Genomic DNA, 22391 nt, shown 5'->3' on the forward strand with positions numbered 1-22391 from the left:
ACTTATCTAGTCTAAGCCCTCATTGTGCAGAGAAAGAAACGGAGGGTCAGAAGAGATGAGGAAAGGTCCTCATTAATAAATATTGCCTCAGCGCAGCACCAAGCCAGCCCTGGGAACTTCTAGGGGAGGATCTGGGAGGCCCAGGAGAATGAGTGTTAGAAAACGGAAAGAGAAGAAGCATAAAAGACCCTGTCTCTACACCACCATACCATGAAATTCCACCAAATTACCCATTATGGGTGCAGCCAATATTAAGGTGGGCTAAACAGGTTATAGAAACCTGGAAGTCTCAACCATAGTGGAAATTCCAACATTTACTATGTTGTTTTCCCAGTTCAAGCATCAACTCAGTGGGCACTCTGTACCAGGGAGTACACTAGGCCTGGAGTTCTCCCAAATACAGATCTCTATTACCATGTGTGCAAACCACATAAAGGCCACCAGAAGAAAAGTGCCCACAGATAAGATGGAATTACTGAAGCTGAAAGCAGCCAAAGAGCATATATTACTAGGAAAAACGGTGCTGCTAGAAATGGACTCATGGACATAGAAAGCAAACTGTGGTTAGCAGCCAGGAAAGGGGGGATTAACAGATGCACATTAATAAATATAAAATAAATGACAAGGACCTACTATATAGCACAGGGAACTATATTCAATTTCTTGTAATGACTTGTACTAAAAACAATCTAAAACTTATGTATATACATATGCATATGTTTATAACTGAATTTCTGCTGTACACCTGAAACTATCATTGTAAATTGACTACACTTCTATAAAAAATAATTTTAAAAAATAAGTAAAAATAAAAGCAACGCCATTAAGAAAAAATAAAAGAATACTCTAATCCCCTTAGCTGTAGGTGCTGGAGAATCCTGGTTGCAAGCACCAAGTCCACTGGATCACTCCAGCACTGGCTGTCACTCTTTCTGACCATCAGAGAGTCACTTGGCTTCACTGAGGTTACTTTCCTCCCCTGTGAAAGGCAACAGTAGCAACTAACGATGTATAGAATCTCATCATTCACAAGCCCAAAAATTAGTGAGGGCTTCCCATGGGCCAGGCTCTGGAGAGATGGAAAGATACGGTTCCAGATATATTCATGTTTAGAAGAAATTTATGCCATAAAGACATTAATTCTTCCTGTTTTGATAGACAAATGCATTGCAATTCTGATTAGAATTCCTACCAGATTTTTCATGGAATGTAACAAGTTATTTTATGGTCAGGAATAGCCAAGAACCTTCTTTAGAATCACCACTGGAGAGGGGTGGATAGGTCACTCATTTCCTCTGGTCTTTCTGATGTGATGAAACGTTCTGGAATAATAATTGTTGCACAACTGTGAATATGCTAAAAGCTGCTGAATTGTACCATATAAATGGATGGACTTCATGGTGTGTGAACAATATCACAATAAAGCTGTTATATGAAAAAATATTTCTTGACAATTATTTTTCCCTCTATACTACTAGTCTGCCCTACAATTTAAGAAAAACAAAAAACCAAAACAAACCAAACTGTGCCAGGAGCTCTTTAGGACTGCAATATCCCTGGGTCTCCAACGCCCCTGGTGGTGCTGTTCCTGTTAAAATACCCTAGCTGGGCTGCTCTAGTTAGGGACGGTAACTATCTTTTTAAAATCGACGGTCACACGTTTCACCCTGGGAGAGGGAAGGAAGGAGGATGTCACAGCCTCATAGCTTCAGCACATTTTTAACTGAACCAAGCCCTGCTTTCAACACTGTAATCCCTCGCACTATAAAAAAAGTGACATAAACAAGCACCGCCATCATAACACCTGAAAGTGTTCAAGATACTTACCTGCGGCAGAAACACTGAGGGAGGAGATAGAAGCTCGCTCAACACTGAGGATCCCTTTTCCCGACTCCACTAGGAGAAGCTGGGCGTTACAGCCGGGGGCTCTCAGCCGGGGGAGCAGTGCCCACGCCACTGAGCTGGTCCTGAGGGAGCGGGAAAGGGAGAGGAGGGCAGCCCCGGGGTCGCGGGGCAGGGAAAGCGGGGGGTTGGGGACGCGGGCTGCAGCCCCGCTCGGAGTCCAGCCCCAGCCCCAGCCGCCCGCCCCCATCCGGGTCGGCAGACCACGCCCGCCCGGGACACAGCCCGCCCAGGTGTGGGGACTGCCCGGCGGCCGAGGAGAGGAAGCCCGGGAGGAGAGGACTCGCGGGCGGGAGAGGGGAAGGGGACGCCACCCGCGGACTGAGTGGTGCCCGGCTGGGTGAGAGGCGGCAGGTGCACACCTGGCCCTGGACAGGTTTGGCCGGGGCCCCGGGGCAGGTGGCGCAGGCAGAGGGGTCTGGCCCGAGCAATTCAGCTGAACACAGGCTGACTGGCGCCCTGGGGGGCTGTGACACGCAGACCGCCCTCTCGCAGTCGCCTGACCCCTTTCCCGGGAAACCCCACGTTGCACTTCCACAGCCGGTGGCCCCGGCCCCGGGCAGGAGCCAAAGGCCTACCGGGCGACAGAGCTGAGAAGGTTTTGGGGCCGATTCCTGGCTCGGAGCTGGAGCTTCCAACTCGGGGTCCAGCTGGCACTGACTGCCCATGCGCAGGAGGGCCAGCGATCCTCTGGGTTCTGTGAGGGAAGGTGGGGCAGCGAGGGAGGGAGAAGATGGGAGGGGGAGGAGAGGAGGGGGAGGGGAGGAGGGGAAAAGTGGAGGGAGACAGATGGACAGGAAGAGCAGAGAAAAGGGAGGGATCTGGAGAGGGGAGGGGAGTAGCGGAGATGGAGAGAAAAAGCTTTACCTCTGGGGGCACCCCGAAGGAGGAGGCAGTCCTGCCTCTGTACCCTTCTGTAACCCTTCAAGGCCCGCAGCTCACGTTTTACCTCTCTGATCCAGCCCTCCTTCCGATGCTTCTGCAGAACCCCTAGGGGTATCACACCCATTGCCCCACACGGAGCTTGGTTTTCTGTTTCTCTGGGAACCAAGCACCCGCAGGTGTTGTCGCTCAGAACTACCTTGGGAAGGGTACATATTCCCCTTTTACACGCTGGGAAACAGGCAGGCACGATCTCTGCCTTAGCTCCACTGTCCCAGGTGTTGGGCTGGCGGGGAGCGGGGTGGTACAAGATCAGAGCCCCAGACAGAGCAGACTGCCTGAGTGTTGGTGCATAGTCCCCATCCCTCCTGGGTAAACCACACCCCACCCTAGTGGAACCATCAAGGGCTCACAGTAGTTCCCTGGGTGTGGGAGAGCTATCCTCATGTGAAGGAAAAGCCAAGCTGGGCTAACAAGCTAAGTCACAAATCTAAGTGTGATAAGTGTCGGTTTACTGATCTAAATTCTGCTGGGCTAACTCATAAATCTGAGGTTTAGTGTCAGTTTACTGGGCTAACAAGCTATCTCGTAAATCCAAGCTCAACAATTGTCAGTAACCTGAACTATTACAAGTAGATAAGCTCTAGTGTACTGATTCCTTGCTTTTTGTTGTTTGAGCCTTATTGGCTAATACCCCCTTACTTGTAATTAACCCTTTAAAACCTCATGTGCACGTCTTGGGGTGCTCATAACTTCGGAGCAGAAACCAGTCTGAATCCGCCGGCATAATAAATCTGAGTACACCAACACTCCGAGTGGTGCTTGTTTCTTGGCTGGCCTCTTGTTTCCATAACACTCAGTTCCAGTGCCCAGCTTGCTAGGTAGATAAGAGTGTTACCAAATCCAAATTCATTCTCCTCAGTGCAGGACAGGCCAATAAGTTGGGAGACCAGGTGTTGGAGCATGGAATAGCAAGTTTCTGTAGACCTACATGGCAAACTAATGTCCTGGAAAACCATCTCCCCAAGTCAGAATTCAGGCTCCTTTCCTACATGCTTGGTTGTTGCAATCTTCTTGGTGTAGGAATTCCTTATCTTTAGAATCCTTTGTTCTTGCAGCTATCTGCCTGGGTCAGATCCCTGTAAACCTCCAACAAAACAAATGTTATTTTCTATTCTGCAATTTGTTATCTTTTTATGAATGAAAAAGTGTTAAATATCCTTAAAGGTCAGGGCCTTCAGAATAGGCTCTCCTATATATTTCAGGCTCTAGGCAACATTGTTTTACAAGCAAGATGAAGCCTAGGAGACAGAGCATAGGGTTAAAGTCAAAGGAACAGATCTAATATGGAGTCAGATTTGTTCTGTTCTATTACCCTGGCAGAAGCCACTTGAGGATTTAAATCCCTTTAAGTTAAAAATAACTAAAACTTTAAAGGAATTTACATACATAGGTGGAAATGTGCATAGCCTATCTGGAAAATCACACAAAGATTAGTAAATAGTGGCATCTCCAGGGAGGGCTGAAAGAAGAGAGCATGAGAGAAAACTTCTTTCACTTGTGTATTTTTGTGCTCTGTTTGAATTTTTTAAAAAAATTTGCATGTATTTCTTTTTCAGTTAAAAAAATGTGTAATCGAGCAAAGGAGTAATTAGCTCAGCAAATACAGCAGCCATGGAATCACTGAGTCATCACTTTTGATTTAAGCCAGGAAGCATTTATTGACTCTCTCCAATGTGCCCAGTGGTGTTTTAAGACTTCTTTTATTATTTTTATTAATTATTATTATTATTATTATTATTATTATTATTATTATTATTATTATTATTATTATTACTGTTATTGTTATTCTATGAAATAATAACAAGTTATCCCTCACCCCTGCCCATGGCTGGTGGAAAACCAACTGAGTTTTTATTGAGTTGTTTTCCAAGGAGTAGAGATGAGTTATAAACAGAGCACATCTTCAGGGCAAAACAGTCGGAGTGGTTTTCCAGCACGCCAGACAGCTATGAAGGGTTTTCAATAGAGGCGCCCAGAGGCTGAGAGAGAAAGCCTCCAGGACCCTACCAAAAGCTGCCCAAACTGCCTTCTCCATGGTACTACTGAAATAGGAAAAAACAAATCTGACTCCATATTTGATCTGTTCCTTTGACTTTAACAAAGCCAAGTTAATACGCTCTGGTCTTTTCATGGGTTATGATGTCACAGAGGAGACGGACAGGTCAACAAGGGACCACTCTGCCGTGATCACGGATCCGGGGAGCGGGATGGGCGGCAAGATGTATGACGCAGCCATAGCTGTGCTCGTGCTTCTAGGCAGGTACCCAAAGTCACCTCGACAAGGTGTCAAACACTTGTGCCCACGTCCTCATCACCTGACATGTATTAAAGAGAAATGAAAACCTATAAAAGTCCAATATACTTGGTGGGTACACCGTCGAAAAAGCAAAGTCACAGTTTGACAACTGGCCATCTCGGTTCCCTGGGATTCATTCTTGGAGAACCTTAAAAACCACTCCTCTGTCCTCAAGAAGTGCTGCATATTTGTCCTATCTTTGGCTCAGGGTTCGAGCACATTCAAGTGAACTTCAATGTCTGCACAGATTTGACTGTCTTTGTCCAGGTTCACTTGTCCATTCTAAAGAGGCCTGAGCTAAGTCCATCCTCCATAAGATCTATTCCCTCCAGTGACAGCTCATTGAGCCTGCAATTAAAAGCCAACTGAACAAGACTGTCTGTCCTCAGGTAAAAAGTTCACCCACCCTTCACTGCTTTCTTAATCTCCTCTCCTGGCTAATTGCAACAGAATAACACCCCCCTCCACCAAGCTCCCCGACTATGTCAGTTTGTCTCCCCAAGGAGAAAGTAAGATCCATAAAAGAGGAGACAACTCCATAGTCACCTCTGAATTCCTAGCATATAGTAATGTCAATAAATAGAACTATGATTATGGCTTCTTTCCTTTAAAACCTTTCTGGTTATTTGAATGAGACCTTGGAAGAGAGGTGTTTGCGGTCCAGTATCTTGATCCACAAGACTCTGGAGGCCTTTTTCGGAATGGCTGCTCACTGATTTATTCAAACCACAGCTTCTCATTCCAGGAGTAGCTGTGCTTCTCTGCCAGGAGTTTGTGGTCACTCTCATGCCAGAACAGCTTTAAACAATATCCTTACTTTGGATTTGTTATTTTTCCCCTCTTCCAACAAAATTGACTTTCCTTACTGTCTTGTCTTGAGGAATTTTTTTCCTAGTTCACCCTATAGTAAACCATGCTGCTCGGGTTCTGCTTGGGCTTACATATGATCAGTCATCCAACTCCCAGTGTGAGAGGCCTCGGGCTCACCTCCTGCCCTCCTGCCAGGGCAACTGAAACTCAGTACAGGAGCCAACAGGCACCCCAGGGCTTCTAAGGCTCACGTATCTCCCAGAATCCCTGCTTTCTGGTTTGTCTTGGCTTCTGAGGATTTCCCCTCACTTTCTTGACAATTAGCTGTGCAGCTTGAAAGATGAGGAAGGAAGGTTTTATTTCTTAATTAGCATTTTAAGAAACTTGTGTAATGAAAGTTCTCACGAGTTTCTACAACACTCCATTGCCGAGACAGAAAACACAATGGATATTTTCTAAGTTTAGCTATCATGTGTATTTTTTCTTTCATTCTCTTAACTACAACAGACATTTTTATATTAAAAACAATAAGGCCCCAAATAGGATAGAGACTTGAAGGGGCATACAAAATTAAAGGGCAAAGACAGAAAAATGATAAATACTCTACAAGGTTAATATAATACTTACACTATGGATCAGATCAGCAATTCTCAGTAACAGCTAATTGAAATATGACCATGATGTAAAACGTCTCTCCTGTCAGGAGATGGCTAACAGAAAATAGAATTAAAACAACAAACTAAAATTCTAAGTCTGGCGAGGTACAGAAGGCTACCAGCTAAATGTGTCTTCTTCTGGAAAGGAGGGAGTCTCACCAGCTCTTTACTGTGGAGCCTGAGCCCAGGGGAGGGCGGTGAAGTGAGCTCTGTAAGTACCCAAATAGCAAAGTGAGTGATGAATAAAGAGACGTGAGCTTTGATGAAAGAGATGATACTACTATTCACTTGTCCTGTAAAGTATGTCTTCACGTTCAGTGATCAATATCTCAGCATCCTCAGGGATTAAGATTATAGGAAAATTCACAGCCCGGGCCCAGACCTAAACTTTCAGCTTGTGACACTGCACTTAGATGTCTCAAGGGCAACTTCAACTCCACCTGCAAAGAGCTGACTTCACGGTTCTCCTCCCATAGCCATCCTGCCCTGGGCCCCTGGTCGGGGGGCAAGGTCTCTCTGCCTCTCCCAGCTCAGGCCCATCACTCACAGATGTGACTGGACCCCTCCTTAAGGCCTCAGATTTCATCAGTTACCGAGGCCCACCACCCACACTTGTCCTACCAGATACTCACTGGCACTCACGCAGCACTGACTCTGTGCTGGGGACCACGCTGCACACTGCGAACACGTTATCTCACTGGATCTCCACAGCAGTCCTGGGAGGTCGGTACATCACTGCTTGAATTGATTAGATAAATTGTTTCACTTCCTTGAGTGCATCATCCAAAGTGACATGGCTACTGAGCCACAAACATGGGACTGAAAACCACTTGAAAATTCTACACTCCTACACCTGGCAGCCACCCTACTCTGACTCATCACATCACCTCCTGCTGAGCCTTCTAAATGTTTCTAACCATTCTACAAGACAAAAGTGATCTACAAGAGCACCCCACTCCCCTACTTAAAATCTGTCAATGACAGTCCACTGCCCTTAGGAGAAAGCCCCCCCGGGCCTGAGCACAGCCCAACGGCCCGGCATCCGCGTTCCCTGCATGGCTGTGCCGCCTCACCCACCATGCAGCACTACACTGGCTGTGCCCAGGACAAGGATGCTGACTCCGTATAACCCGGGGCTCATCTCAATCAAACAATGATCACCTTCTTCAGTGTTCACCCTCTTCACTGCTGACTCTCAGAAAAATGTTTTCTCGGGGTGAATCAATATCTTTTTCCTTACAACTTCCCATCATTGATAATGAGCTCCACCCAAAAGAAAGAAGACCTAATTCTCAGCCTCCTTATCTGTAAAGTGAGAATAACAAGGAAATATGTGAGGTTTTAAGTGAAATAATACTCATGTGAGGCTGAGGGACAATTCCCAACATACAGTAAGAACTCAATATGTGCTTACTTAATATTAATAAGAATATATTGCATTCCAGCAATCTTAACTCAGTGTTTTATGGCTTTGTCCAACAGACTACAGATAAATTGTTGGACGAACCCCTTTGAGCAGATCAGCCCAAGCATGCTGGTAGAGGTAAGCACTGACTCCAGTTACAGCTGCAGCCACCCAGCACTACGGGGCGGGGGCAGTTTGCTCAAACTCTTACATGTTGCTTGAGCATTTAGTTGTCATTAATGAATAAAGACATGTGTCCTTTAGTCAAAGCTCCTGAAACATAAATCTTCAAAGACTGATTCAAATTAGATTTCAAGTACAACAGTCTCACTAGAAATTATTTGAAAATGATAGTCTTAGCTCCTCTGCACATCAAAAGGCATGATCTTAATGTATCTGACAACACCGAAAGTGTTGTTTAAAAGAAATTAAGATGAAGCCATCCTAAGTAAGCTCTCAGTATCATCTGCACAAAGCCCCACAAAAATGTCTCATTTCTCACTTCCACATAGTTGTTCAGGTAGCTTAACCTGGGTCTTGGTTTCTTGTAACACGGGGGTGGTAAGAGTTGTGGATAGATTTATGTAGCAAATATAAACCTAGGGGATTTGCTGTGTAGGAATCCTAGAAATAAACAAATTGATGTATAGTCCTACCCTCAAGAAGCTCAGCCTTTCCATTTACAACAGCATTAAAAATAAAATGAGAGATACATTTAACAAAAATTTACAATATTTGTACATTGAACATTTTGAAGTATCACGGAATTAAAATTTAAAAGATCTACATATATGGAAGACATCCCATGTTCATGGAATGGTAGACAATATTGTTTAAAATGTTAAGACTCCCCAAAGTGACCTACAAATTCAGTGGAATCGCTATCAAAATTCCAGCTGACTTCTTTGCAAAAATTGAAAAACTGATACCAAAATTCATATGGAAGTGCAAGGGGCCCAGGACAGACAAAACAATCTTGAAAAAGCAGAGAAAATTTGGAGGACTCACTTTAAAGTGTACTAAAAAGCTATAGTACTAAGTCATTATGGTACTGACATAAGTTTTGATAAATAAATCTATGAGACACAATAAAAATCCAGGGGGAAATATCTTACATTTACAGTCAGTTTTCCACAAGAGTGCCAACAACACTCCATTGAAAGAATAGTCTATTCAACAAATGGTGCAGGGACACCTGGGTATCTGCAGGCAAAAGAATGAATGTGGAATCTGGATCCCCATATTTTATATAACAAATAAAAATTAATTCAAAATGGATCACAGACAGAAATGTAAAAACTAAACTTATAAACTTTCTAAAAGAAGACACAGTATAAATATTTGTGGCCCTAGGATAGGCTTTGGTTTCCTAGATACAATACGAAGAGCACAAGTGATAGAAGAAAAAAGCAGATAAACTGGACTTCATCAAAATTAAAACCTTTTTGTTATAAAGGACATCATCAAGAAAGTGAAATGACAGGGGAATCGGGTATCTCATGTGATAGAGTGCGTGCTTAGCAAGAAAAATAAAATAAGTCAATACATCTAATTACCTCCCCTATAAAGAAACTGTTTTAATGTTTAAAAAACTAAAGTGAAAAGACAATCTGCAGAATAGGGGAAAAATTTTGCAAAGCGTGTATCTAATAAGAGACTAGTATTCAGGATATATAACAAATGCTTACAACTGAACAATACAAAGAAAATCGACCCAATTTTTAAATTTGCCAAGGATTTAAATAAATACACAAATGGCCAATAAGCATATGAAAAGATGCTCATCATCACTAGCCAAATCAAAATCAAAACGATATCTCATTTTACACCCACTAGGATGGTTATAATCAAATCATGGACAATAACAAGTGTTGTTCAGGAGGAAGAGATACCTTATATGTGGCCAGTGGAAAGGGACAATGGTGCAGCTTCTTTGAAGTCTGGTGTTTCCTCAAATGGTTAGAGTTATATGGCTCAGCAATTCCACTCCTACATGTAGAGTCATCCCTCAGTATCCTCGGGGGGTTGGTTTCAGCAACCCCCCACCCTCGATTCCATAATCCAAGGATGTTCGAGTCTCTTTACAATCAGCCATCTGGATCCATGAAGTGGAAACTACAGATATGTCTGGCCAACTGTACAGCCAACCGAATGAAAACTTATTCTCACAAAATCTTGCACATCAATATTCATAGCAGTATCATTCAGAGTAGCCAAAGGTTACAAACAATATCCATCCATCAATGAATGGATAAACACAATTACCAAGAATATTCCCACAAACTTTTGGTCATTGAAACTTTGACAAAGAGGTGAGAACATACAATGGAGTAAAGACAGCCTCTTCAGCAAATGGTGTAGGGAAAACTGGACAGCTGCATGTAAATGAATGAAGTTAGACTACTCCCTCACAGCATACACAAAAATGAATTCAAAATGTCTTAAAGACTTAAACATTTAGTCAAGACACTATAAACTTCTTAGAAGAAAACATAGAAAAAACATCTGACATACATCTCAACAATGTTTTCCTAGAGCAATCTACTCAAGCAATAGAAATACAAGCAAAAATATACAAGTGGGATCTAATTAAACTTACAAGCTTTAGCACAGAAAAGGAAACAGAAAGCAAAACAAAAAGACAATCTATGGAATGGGAGAAAATAGTTGCAATGAATGAAACTGACAAGGGCTTAATTCCCAGAATATGTAAACAGCTTTTACACTTCATAAGAAAGAAACACAAACAATTCAATTCAAAAATGGGCAGAAGTCCTAAAGAAACATTTCTCCAATGAAGACATACAAATGGCCAATAGGCACATGAAAAAATGCTCAATATCATTATCAGAGAAATGCAAATCAAAACTGCAATCAAGTATCACCTCTTACCAGTCAGAATAGCCACCATTCAGAAGTTCACAAACAATAAATCCTGGAGATGCTGTGGAGAATATGGAACCCTCATACACTGTGGAGGGAATGCAGTTTGGTGGAGCCAATGTGGAAAACAGTACAGAGGTTCCTCAAAAGACAAAAAATTGACCTCCCGTATGACCCAGCAATCCCACTCCTGGGCATATATCCAGAAGGATCCGTAATTCAAAAAGACACCTACACCCCAATGTTCACAACAGCACTATTTACAATAGCAAGACATGGAAACAACCTAAATGTCCACTGACAGATGACTGGATAAAGAGGTTTTAGTATATTTGTACAATAGACTACTATTCACCCATAAAAAAAAAATAAAATAATGTCATTTGTAGCAACATCAATGGATCTGGAGAATGTCATTCTAGGTGAAGTAACCCAGAAAGAGAAAGAAAAATAACATATGAGATCACTCACATGTGGAATCAAAAAAAAAAAAAAAAGAAAGGAAAAACAAACAAAAAGATAAAAATATCTATAGTACAGAAACAGACACAGAGACATAGAAACCAAACTATGGTTACCAGAGGGAAGAGGATGTGGGAAGGAATAAATTGGGAGTTCAAGATTTGCAGATACTCAGTATGTATAGAATAAACAGCAAGTTTATACTGTATAGTACAGGAGAATATATTTAATATCTTACAGTAACTTATGTTGAAAAAGAATATGAAAATGAATACAGGTATGTTTCTATATAAATGAAGGGTTGTGCTGTACACAAGAAACTGATCCAACATTATAAATGACTAGAATTCAATGAAAGTATTTTTAAATAGACAAAAAACAAAAAAAAAGAAAAAGGATATTATCAAAACAAAAGAATAATGTACTGATTGACGCTACAACATGGATGAACCTTGAAAGTTTATACTAAAATAAGCCAGACACAAAAGAGCAAATAGTTCCCTTTTAGGTGAACTGTATCTAACCGTTTATTGTACTATTCCAGTACATTTTCTGGAGGTTTGAAGTCTATCAATATCAAAATAAAATGTATTATTCATTAAAAACATAAAATGATTCCTCACAGGAGGGTTTTAATTATTAAATGCAGAAATGCATGTAAAACTCCTGGAACAACAGTTTGCACGTCCACAGAAAGTCACTGCTGTCACTGCCACTCAGAGGATGGTGCCAGCGCTGATGAGAGCTGCCTCCACTCGCTGCCCTGAAGACAGGAGTGAGGGCCTGGGCTCTGACAGGCAGGGTGAGCGTGAACCTGTGTCAGACACAGCGGCGCCCCAGACTCTGTGTTACCCAACTTTCTTATACAAACTGTAACATGTTATGTAAACACGCTACAGGGATGTGTCTTACAACACAGAGAATATAGCCAATGTTTTACAATAACTATAAATGGAGCATAACAATAAAAATTGTGCAACTATTGTACACCTGAAACTTATATCATATTGTAAATCAGCTCTACCTTTATAAAAAATTAAAAAATAATTTAAAAATTTTATCACTTTAGTATTCAATTCGGTTTTTAAGTAACTACTAAACAGCTTAGAATGTATAAAACATTAAATTGTGATAAGTTTGTTTACATAGTTATTTACTTTTAGCCTTCTGCTAAAAGAGAAATTAATCAATTTTTTAAACACAACTTAACAACCATAACAACAAAAAGACAAAATTGAGAGTGAAGAGAAAATGGAGATTCAATACTTAAATGAAACCAGGGGAAGGTAAAGTCATAAAAACGAATGCCATGACGTCAGGGTAAGTGTTAAAGGCCAATTAGAAATTCAGCTGTAAGATTCTTGGCAGCTAAAGCAAAAAGAAAAAGATGATGGGGCGGGTGGTAGAGCTCAGTGGTAGAGCGTGTACTTAGCGTGCATGGGGTCCTGGGTTCAAGCGCCAGGGCCTCTACTAACAAATAAATACACCAAATTACCTACCCCTCAAAAGAGCCCCAAAGAAAAGAAAAAGAAAAATTTCTTTCCTAAAAAATCCTGATATTAAATTTAGATTAAATACTTGAAAAAAAAAAAAGAAAAATAGAAACAAATGAGTGACACAAGTGATAATGCCTATGAGATAAATCTGCGGTGGCTGCTGGCACGTCCCCATGTCCCACGTGGGAAAATCTGAAACATCATTCACACCACTCAGAGTCATCCTCAGCCCACACCACCCCTCCCCCTGTTAAATGCAGGAGCACAGGCAGGGCCCGGCCTTTGCTCTCTCTGTGTCAACACAGTGAGACAGGATGGAAGGGGGCAGAGCACAGCCATTCAATGAAGGCCACAGCAATTAACATCAATATGGTGAAGGATTCAACCCCCAATAGGCCTTGAGGCTCAGGATGAAGAGATTTAACTTCTAGCTGATCTTGAGCTTCATTATACATCCGTTGTAATAGTAACATGGTGAATAACATGCCCCAAGGCACCATGGCAGTCCCAAGGCTAGCCACAAAATGTCAAAGGTGGGAAATGGCCAACTCCCTGGGAATCCCAGCCCCTTGCCCTTAGGCTGCTCATTCTACTTATTAGCATATGAAACAACCAAGCCCATGAAAACCAGCAACACAGCGCCACCTCTCGGTCACTCCTCTCTCTCTCCCTCTTCGGAGAAGGCCCACACTCGGTCTGTGGATTGTGTACCTACTTTTAATCTGAGCATCAAACCCCCACACCTCGTGGCGTTTCTCTTGCCTTTCTATGTATCTCTCTGAATAAATCTACCTTTACTCAACACTGGCTTGCTCTTGAATCCTTTCCTGCATGAAGCCAAGGACCAACATCTGGCGGGGCACATCCCAGGGTTTCAACCAAAGACTGGGACACAGCCCTTCTCATGCCCCACGTATTTTTTCTTGTATCAGCAGGACTGTGTTGTGAAGGGAGCTCTGAGGCCCCAGCTAAGGGACAGAAGCAGCCCCCAGGGCTCTAATTGGCGGGCAACCTCTCCCCCAGCAGGGGCCCTGGGGTCTGCCTGGTTCTCTGTGTTTCTTTGTTGTGCTGACTCCCCATCCAGAGAGCTTTCTCTAGGCCTGTCCCCACAAAACCCTTCTCTCCAAAATACAAGCACATCATGTCACAATCCTCTTGTTCAACCAGGAAGTGCTCAGCCCAAATTTTCCTTCCCCAATAAAGAACCTAACTGTCCTCCCTCCCATCCCACCACTTCTTTCTTTGTGACAACTCTGCACTCTCCACACACCATCGTGAACTGAGGTGCCTTGCTGGCTGGGACAAAGATGTTTCAGTCTCACACAGCCATCATCCTTTCACTTTCCCTTTTCGACCTTAAAAAGCCTTTCCTGAGTCTCCCACCCCTCTGATTCTGAACTTCACAAAGTGCTGAGGTTGCAGTCACTGTGTGCATACCTCCCAGGTTTTGGCTAGGTTTCCTTTGCAAGATCTTCATTAAGGAGCTGCATCAAGAAGTTTAAAGAGGCTATTCTTACATCTGAGCAGAGAAGCCTGCATAAAATTTAAATGGCTTTGAATAGACTGTTAACCAGGGACAGAGAGGTCGCAGGTCCTAGTCAAGAGTGTCATGAGGCAAAATGTTCTTCAAAGGCTCAGAGTGGCTTCTGAACAGGGAGTCGGCAGGGAGGAGGTGCCAGGCAGTGAGTGGGGTGAGTAACACAGGGTATGGTCCCCCAGCTGGGGAAGAATTCAATTTTTTTCTAGTTTTCCAAACAATTTCTTACTACCTTTTTCTCCTATTGTCACATACCATTTCCTACGAATTAAGAAAATCAATGTCAGTCATTTGGGCCACTTGGGAGAAGTTACACGATGCCATTTACAGGGCTGGGGCATGACAGCCAAACCAGTCTAGGTTGAAAGACCAGTGGGGGTATTTCCAAGGTGATTACGGGCATGCAGCAAACTCCCCAGCTTCAATGACCTCATCTCAAAGGTGGGGCCAATAAAACTACCAAGAAAAGTGCATGATGATTATGGCCAACATCTGTTTACTAGGTAAGTGCCCATGACAGCTGCCGCTTAATGGGGAATGAGTATGACTAACGAGGCCCAGTCTACCTGGTCACACGTGCCCTGCCTTCCTGCCTTGGTGCAGCAGCAGAGCTTGTTTAGCTGAGTTGAACGCCCCCAGAGCAGCCCCGACGGGTAAGCTCCCAGCGCTGCACGGCGAGGCCTGTTCCTTTCCTTCTCAGAGCTGATCACAGTTTGCAGTCATCTGTTTTTATGTTTATCCTTTTTGTAACTGCCTCCACCCCTGAGTTTTGCTCAAGCAGCACAGGGCCAGGTATGTCTTGCTCCCTGCTGGATATTCTGGGCTGGGAGACAGCCGAGCACACATCTGGCTCAGGTGCTGAAAGGAGAGGGCAGAAGGCCCAGGGGCCCATGCTGAACTGAGGCCCCTGCACCCAAAATTATGGTCTGACTTTGGGCAAATTACACAGTCTTCTTTACCCTGAGATTCCTCATCTGTCCATGAAAATAACTGCCCATGGCACACAGATTTACCAAGATAAAAGGAAATCACCAAATTCACAACCTATTCAAGGGGCTATCAGTGCATCCTCAACAGACAAATGCTGCCTTTACGGCTCTGACACACGTGAAGCGGGACGTCCACACACAGTGAACACTGCTAAGTGCCAGTGTGTTAAGTGCTTCATGTGTGCTATAATACTCTTTACAACTTACAACAATCCCAGGTAGAAACCAATATTTTCATGCCCATTTCACAGATTCACCAACAGGTTAGGAGAGGTTACATTCTAGTCCAAGGCCCCATGGTGAGGAAATGGCAATTTAAACCTGAACCTGGGCCCAGGCCTGGGCTCCATCTCTCTCCCATCCACTTGACCACTTGCCTATGAAATCCACCTGTCCAATACACAAGTTTGCAGCCGGCCAGCTCTTGAATGCAATGTTTGCCACCGTTTCTCAATGTTCATTAATTACCATAAACTGTTCTCAGAAACCACTACGGAAAAGAAAGGTGGGCTTACGTCCCTGCCCACAAAGAAAAGGAATGTGCAGAACAACTTCCCTACACCACCAAATCCTTTTGTATGCTTCCTCCATGTTTATGTTTGCACACGGCTTATTAAATTAGAAGGTACCTGAAGTAATTCCATCTCGGTTGCTTTCCAAGTTTGCAGATTATCCATAATCATTCTGTGACCGAAAATACTACAGTGTGAATGAAAATACTGCAACCATGTCAGTAAACAAAGAATGCTGAAACCAAGTCATCAGTGGCTGCCAACACACCCCAGCGAGGACAGGCCTGCAGCCCAGCCTCTACAGCCACTCACAACGGTGCCCTCTGAGCAGACTCAGAATAAGAAAGGACAGGATACTTGCCCTAGATAGCTAGGTGCTTGTCTAAAGAATGAATTCAGTGAGTCAAAATGTTTGCTTCCTCCCACACATGGAAAAGCACTAAATTCTTGAACTTGAGATACCTGGCTTTCTTTAGATAACAAGCAATCTTTTATTGTTCCAACAACCTTGTCTTTGTTGTAAAGCTCCTATATATCCTAGCTCCTCCTCAACCTCTTGGGAACAGTCCCTCCGAGCGATCTGAGAGGCTGTCATCCCGGCTCGAGTCCTCCCGCCAAATAAACATAACTCTTAACTTTTAGGCTGCACATGTATTTCAGTCAAAAGTTTTGGACACCAGGAAGGGACCCAGAGCAGACTTCTCTCCAGCTGAACTCTCCGAGTTACCGGAGCCTTGGTACCAGCATTGGCACTTTGTGCCCATCTGCCTCCTTGGGGAATCCAGGTGAATTTGGGTGAGTCTCTCCTAGTTCTCGGATCTCCCATATTGGTTGATGATCCTGAGTTTTATTTGGCGGTGTATCCAGGTACCTGGCCCTCCAGTTGAAAGATACTGGGGGAGAATAACCCACCCAGTGGAGACATACTGGGTGGGGCCTGGTTGAAAGATAACAGGAAACACCCATCTTGAGGAGACGTCTGAAGTGGGGCTGGTGGAAACATACCAGGAAAATACTCACCCAGTGAAAACGTCCTGAGTGGGTCCCAGTTGAAAGACACTGGGTTCAGGACTAAGTGGTTAGGTAAGAGGCTGGTCTAATGTTGTCCTCGATTTGGTTACCTCCATTGAATTTTTCGGAATAAAAGTAAAACTCTTATGAGGAACCTTTCAACTCCAAAAATGGGACCCTCCTCCTGGCTGGTAACAGCATTCTTGGGTGACGGAGAAACTTTCAGGAATGGTAGAGGCAAAGACTTAATGTCATAGTGTTGTCCCTGCGGGAAATCTTACCAGCAATTTTATTCTGAGAACCCGAACTTACAATGGGAAATAGAATTTTCAAAAAAAATTAAAAAAAAAATAAAAACACAGAACAGAAAAGAAAAAGAAATGACAGATTGCCAGCCTCCAACTAATACACTAGCCAGGTTTATATACGTACAAAACTTACAACATTAATTAAGAATTAGAAAAAAAAAAAACTCACCCTGAAAGTAACTAACCAGGCCTGATAAAATATTTTTTGGAATTCTGAACTTATAAGAACAAAATCCCATTTAGGGGGAACTTGGATTTCTCTTCCTGTGTCCTTGAAATGTAAATGTTTTATCTTTCTCTGGGTGTTTTATGTGTGTGTATGTATGTATATATGTGTTTCTTTTTTTTTAAACGACACCTTGGACTCTGTCATACAAAAGGTACAAGTATTGTGTACATATTGTGGCCACGCAAATAAATTGGGATTCTCAAAAATCCTTTGATTGTACCAATTTTCAGATATTTTGCCATCTTAACCGTTGTTGCATCAGCCTGGACCACAAAGGCTTTTAGCTTTTGGAAAGTAAACTTTTGAATTTTATTTAAGCAACACCCCCACTCTCATGTGGAAAAGCCTCTTCATCTTATTGGTTTAAAATCACTATATATATATATAAATTGATGGCCATATGATGGATCCTTTAATTTGGGAAAACTTTTAAATTGGTGAAAGTTGAAAGAGCTCTCATTATAAACAGCCGTTTTATTGGTACCTATTAAAATCAAGTTTAAAGGTAGAAAAATATATCTAATGGTTAACCTAAGAAATTAGTTAAAAAAAAATGGTTTGAAAACCTACATTTGTGTTTTTCCTTTCCTATCAATGGTTTTAAAGATGCTAATTAATACTTAGAATAATTAATGTTAATTATGCTGAATAACTGGATAAAGGATTGTAAAAATGTCAAAAAAAAAAAAAAAAAGATAAGGGGCTTATCCCAAATGGATAAATATTTTTATATGGTTATTTTGAATGAGATAAATAAAATGGACATTTTTGGATTTAGATACAAGGTTTTGATACTACACTATGTAAAGTAAAAAAAAAAGGGGCCAAAGAGATCACCTACTGCCCCCCAACATTAAAGTTCAAACAAGTCCGCTTTAGCACAGTTTAAAATATATGTATTTATAGAGCTAAAAAAAATACATATTTATAGACTGAAATACTTGATCAATGATTGGGACAACAGACCTATTAATCAAATTGAAAATTGAGAAGGGCCTAAGCTCTTTGGCTGAAACTTGGGAATCCCAGAGACTTTTCTATGTAATTAGATACAGTGCACAAAAAAAAAAAAAAAAAAAAAAAAGCTTCTGACACTCCTTCTAGAAATAGGAATTACTGATTAAACCTAATAAATATAAAAATTAAAGGTACAAGATTTAATAAAATTGAGATAAAAGTTTGTAAAATTGGTATATTAAATGGGTTTTATATAAAACTTTTGCTTAATTATATTGTGGGATAGATATATTTCAATGGAAAAACGCTTCCCCTTCTTGGTATTATAAGGCTGGGCACATATCTGTCCCTTAGAAAATATTAATTGAACAAAGTGAAGGAAACCAATAGAGTTTTGTGAGCCTTCCAATATAACGTAAAATTAAAAACTAATATTCAGTGGCTAATAGACAATAAAATAAGAGGTTTACCCTGGGTTTAACTTATAACTCAAGGAAAAGAGACCTCACTAAATACCTTATCCAAGCTTTGGAAGACATGCTAAAGTAAATCTTAAAGTTTTAAAACATGGAATTCTTTGTTTACAGCTCTTCTCACTGATACAAAAAAGCCAATTAAGGAGATACAATTGGACCTGCGTGACAGAGCAGTTCTCTGGGGAACTGGAAGCTTCTGTCTTTGTCTTGCAGATCAGAAATATAAATACAGCAAACAGTGACCTAGGACTGAGCCTAATTAGCTCAATGAGATAATACTTAAGGCGAAGAAATTTTTGGCATTTTAGAACTCATAACTCTGACGCGTCCTTCAGCATTTGTCAAGAAATCTTAAATGTCGGTTTCATAAATAGTAAGCCTTAGTGATTTGAGCAAGCAAATTCAGCTTACTCCAACTATTATTATACCTATCTTATAAGTAAGTTTTAAAGTGAACCTATGAGATCTCTAGCTTTGGTCTGTTTATAAGCCTGCGTACACATTATAGATATGAGATATTTCTACAGCTGAAAAAAAAATCAAAGTCAAAGATCTCTGCTTAATTGACGTAAAAAAAATAAGAGCTTACAAATTAAGTATTTTTAAAATAAAAACTGACCAAATTGACTTTCAGCGTCACGTGAACTGGAAAATATTCAATATTAAGATAACACTTGGTATTGTTTAGTTTAAGTATGTTCTAATTAATATAGACATCTTTAAAGTCATCAATATTAAGTACAATACCTTTACTGTACCTAGTTTTAATGAAAGTCAAAAAAGATCCTGTTATATCTGTTGCAGAATTGTCAAGAAAAAAAATAGTAATGTGGTGTAGTAAAATTTGAAGTAAATTAAATGCAAATGAGATGAGAGCTTTGGGTAAATTTTTAAAATATATTTTTAAAATGTATGGTTAAGATACTCTCTAAATGTTTGTTATCTTTAAATTCTAGAGTTGTGCTAAATTAAGTTAAATGATAGGATTTTATTAAATAGCTATGCCATTTTCAGATAAAATAAGGTTGAAATATGAATTACTTAACATTTAACTTCTTCTTACAGAGAAACTAAAGGTGTTTAGAAATATTAATAAATGGTTGGTGCCACACTGAAATAGTCTCTATTATTAAGGCAATGATCTAAGTATCCTAGGAAAGTAAGATAAACGTGTAAAGGAAGATATAAGAATGGAATTATATTTATTTAATAAAAAATAGTGACTTTCTCCTGAAGCTGGCTACTTATGAATGGAAGAGAAAATAAGGGACACACTAATATAAGTATAGAAAGCTGTGGAAGGCTTGTGGAAGAGGAACCCTGAGGAAAGAGTTTTGTACGTGGTCGGAATTGGCTAAGTTTAGAATCAACTTGGGCAAAGTAAATTAATCTTAGAGGCAAGCTGGTACAAGAATAGATTTGGTTTTCTCACTGTTAAGAGGACAAAATTTTCTTAAAATGTTAATCCACTTTCAGTAACAAATTGTAAAGCTTTTATACCACTTACCTGATCTGTTCTGCCTTTACCTTTGATGTATTTTCTTGTTAATGAATAAGTACTTGTTTACAGTGACCTATACGTTTATCTGACCACGTGTTCTCAAATCTTTTAACAAGCTACCCAAATATCAATTTCTAATTAAAGTTCTTTTAATCTCCAGTTAAGTTTGGGATGCTACAGAGGGCCCCTGAAACATCCCAAAGAGAGATTTTAAACTAGTAAGTTTCATTTTGCATGTTAAATAACATGGTATTGTCAAATGAATAATAAATCTTCCTAGGTTATACTGTATGAGAAAGTATTATTAATATATATATTCTAGAAATTATATGGACTCCCTAAATTTCTGGTATATCTGAAATGTTACCAGTCATAATTCTGGTTGTAGTGACCAGGTTTCTTTATTGATTATAGTGTAGTGGTTTTTAACCATGCTTTTAAATCTATTGTCATTTATAGACAGTTAATTGTTTTCTTCTAATGAGTTTGCAAAATGCTTTCTCTTCAAGGAGATTTACTGATTTCTAATAAATTTCAAACTATAGCACTGAAGTAAACTGGGTAAGAAATTTTAAAGGTCTAATGAAAACTCTGATTAAATGAATTAGTTACATGGGACTCAGTAAACTGGTGAATATGGTTATACTTTTTGATTTTGATTGAAATACTACTGGCTTTTAACCTGTTTCCCAGACATAAGGAAACTATTCTGCTTAAGCTAGTTATGATTCACAGAAATTTGATAAATTATACCTATGTAATCCGACTTGGAACAGTTATCTTTTCTATCTGATCCCTCAAGAGACTAAAAACTATTAGGTCCCCAGTGGCTCTATCAGACAAATTAGGAAGATTATCTCCTAACAGATATAGGAATCTCAAGGTATTTTAAGGATTTTAAAGAGAAAAGAATTTACCTATATCTGTAAGGCAGAAACCCATGACAAGCCCTTGACGTGGCTTTCCTGGCCTTTGGAAACCTTATTAACATTCTACCCTGAGACTCCTTATTAAAACTTCCAACACAGCCAATTTAAAAAAGCCTATATGATCAAATAGTCAGACTTAACTTGTAAACAAATTAATCTTGATTTGGCTATATTTGAGAAAAATGAGGGTAACTTTAGAGAGAAAAAGGAGTATATTTTAGTGGATATTTAATTCTAGTTTTGTTAATTGAGGTCTATGTTTAATAAGACATTTCCCAGATCATTCCTTGCTGTTATGTCACATTGCTGTAAAGTTTAATTGAATTATGAAAAGGATACTCTAGGTTTGTTTCTGAAGCTCAGTAATCTATCCTTGGGTAAAGTTCCAATGCCCCAAGACCTGCAGCCAGGGGATTATACATACTGGAACAGGCATGACTTAAAGAACTGTCTCCAAGCTGAATGGAAGGACCCTCTATCAGGTACTCTTAACTAGTCCATACACACAAAAGCTGAAGGAAACAGACTTTCCAATTAATTTCCTATCAGAATCAGACCCTACAGTGCCCTGACCTATAGAGCACTGCTCATCTTAAAACAATGCCCAAATGGAGAAAAAGCTACCCAGGACAGGACGAGAAGAAGACGACATCTGAGGTAAGACAGCTGACCCAAGACACCGGACCAGGCCTGTATACCAATTACTTTGATAATTTCCCCTACCTTTGATTATGAACTACTCCAATTGTTAAGTTTACGGTAAATTACCTATGTCTAGTACTTCTGTGTTACCTTGGTGGGTTTCCCTACTCCAAGGCACAAACTAGATAGCCCTCAGAAACGTTATTCTAAAAAGGAAATTATAGTTCTGTTTAGGCCACTGTTGATCTTACAAGGTGGGAGACCTCACCTGGCCAATTAATACCTGCTCTGACCCTGACCATAAATATGAAATTTCTCATAAGATCACTCAAACTCAATCGGAAACACAAGCAATATTTTAACCAAAAAATATAACTTCTCGAATATTAAATTCTTACTCATGACTTTATTAACGTTACTAGCTGAATTACTTATATCCTGTCTA

At 40.8% G+C, this 22391-nt stretch overlaps 1 long non-coding RNA gene across 1 annotated transcript in view; it reads right to left on the reverse strand.

The window, feature by feature from the left end:
* The window catches only part of LOC135320689 (uncharacterized), a 64514-nt gene that overhangs the window by 7986 nt on the left and 34137 nt on the right, over nucleotides 1-22391 (reverse strand). Inside the window, exon 4 of the long non-coding RNA XR_010379950.1 lies at nucleotides 1828-2723. This is a non-coding gene — a long non-coding RNA (uncharacterized LOC135320689). The remainder of the gene's footprint in view (nucleotides 1-1827; nucleotides 2724-22391) is intronic.

This window comes from Camelus dromedarius, unplaced genomic scaffold, assembly GCF_036321535.1.
Source record: "Camelus dromedarius isolate mCamDro1 unplaced genomic scaffold, mCamDro1.pat HAP1_SCAFFOLD_114, whole genome shotgun sequence".
Taxonomy (NCBI): Eukaryota; Metazoa; Chordata; class Mammalia; order Artiodactyla; family Camelidae; genus Camelus; species Camelus dromedarius.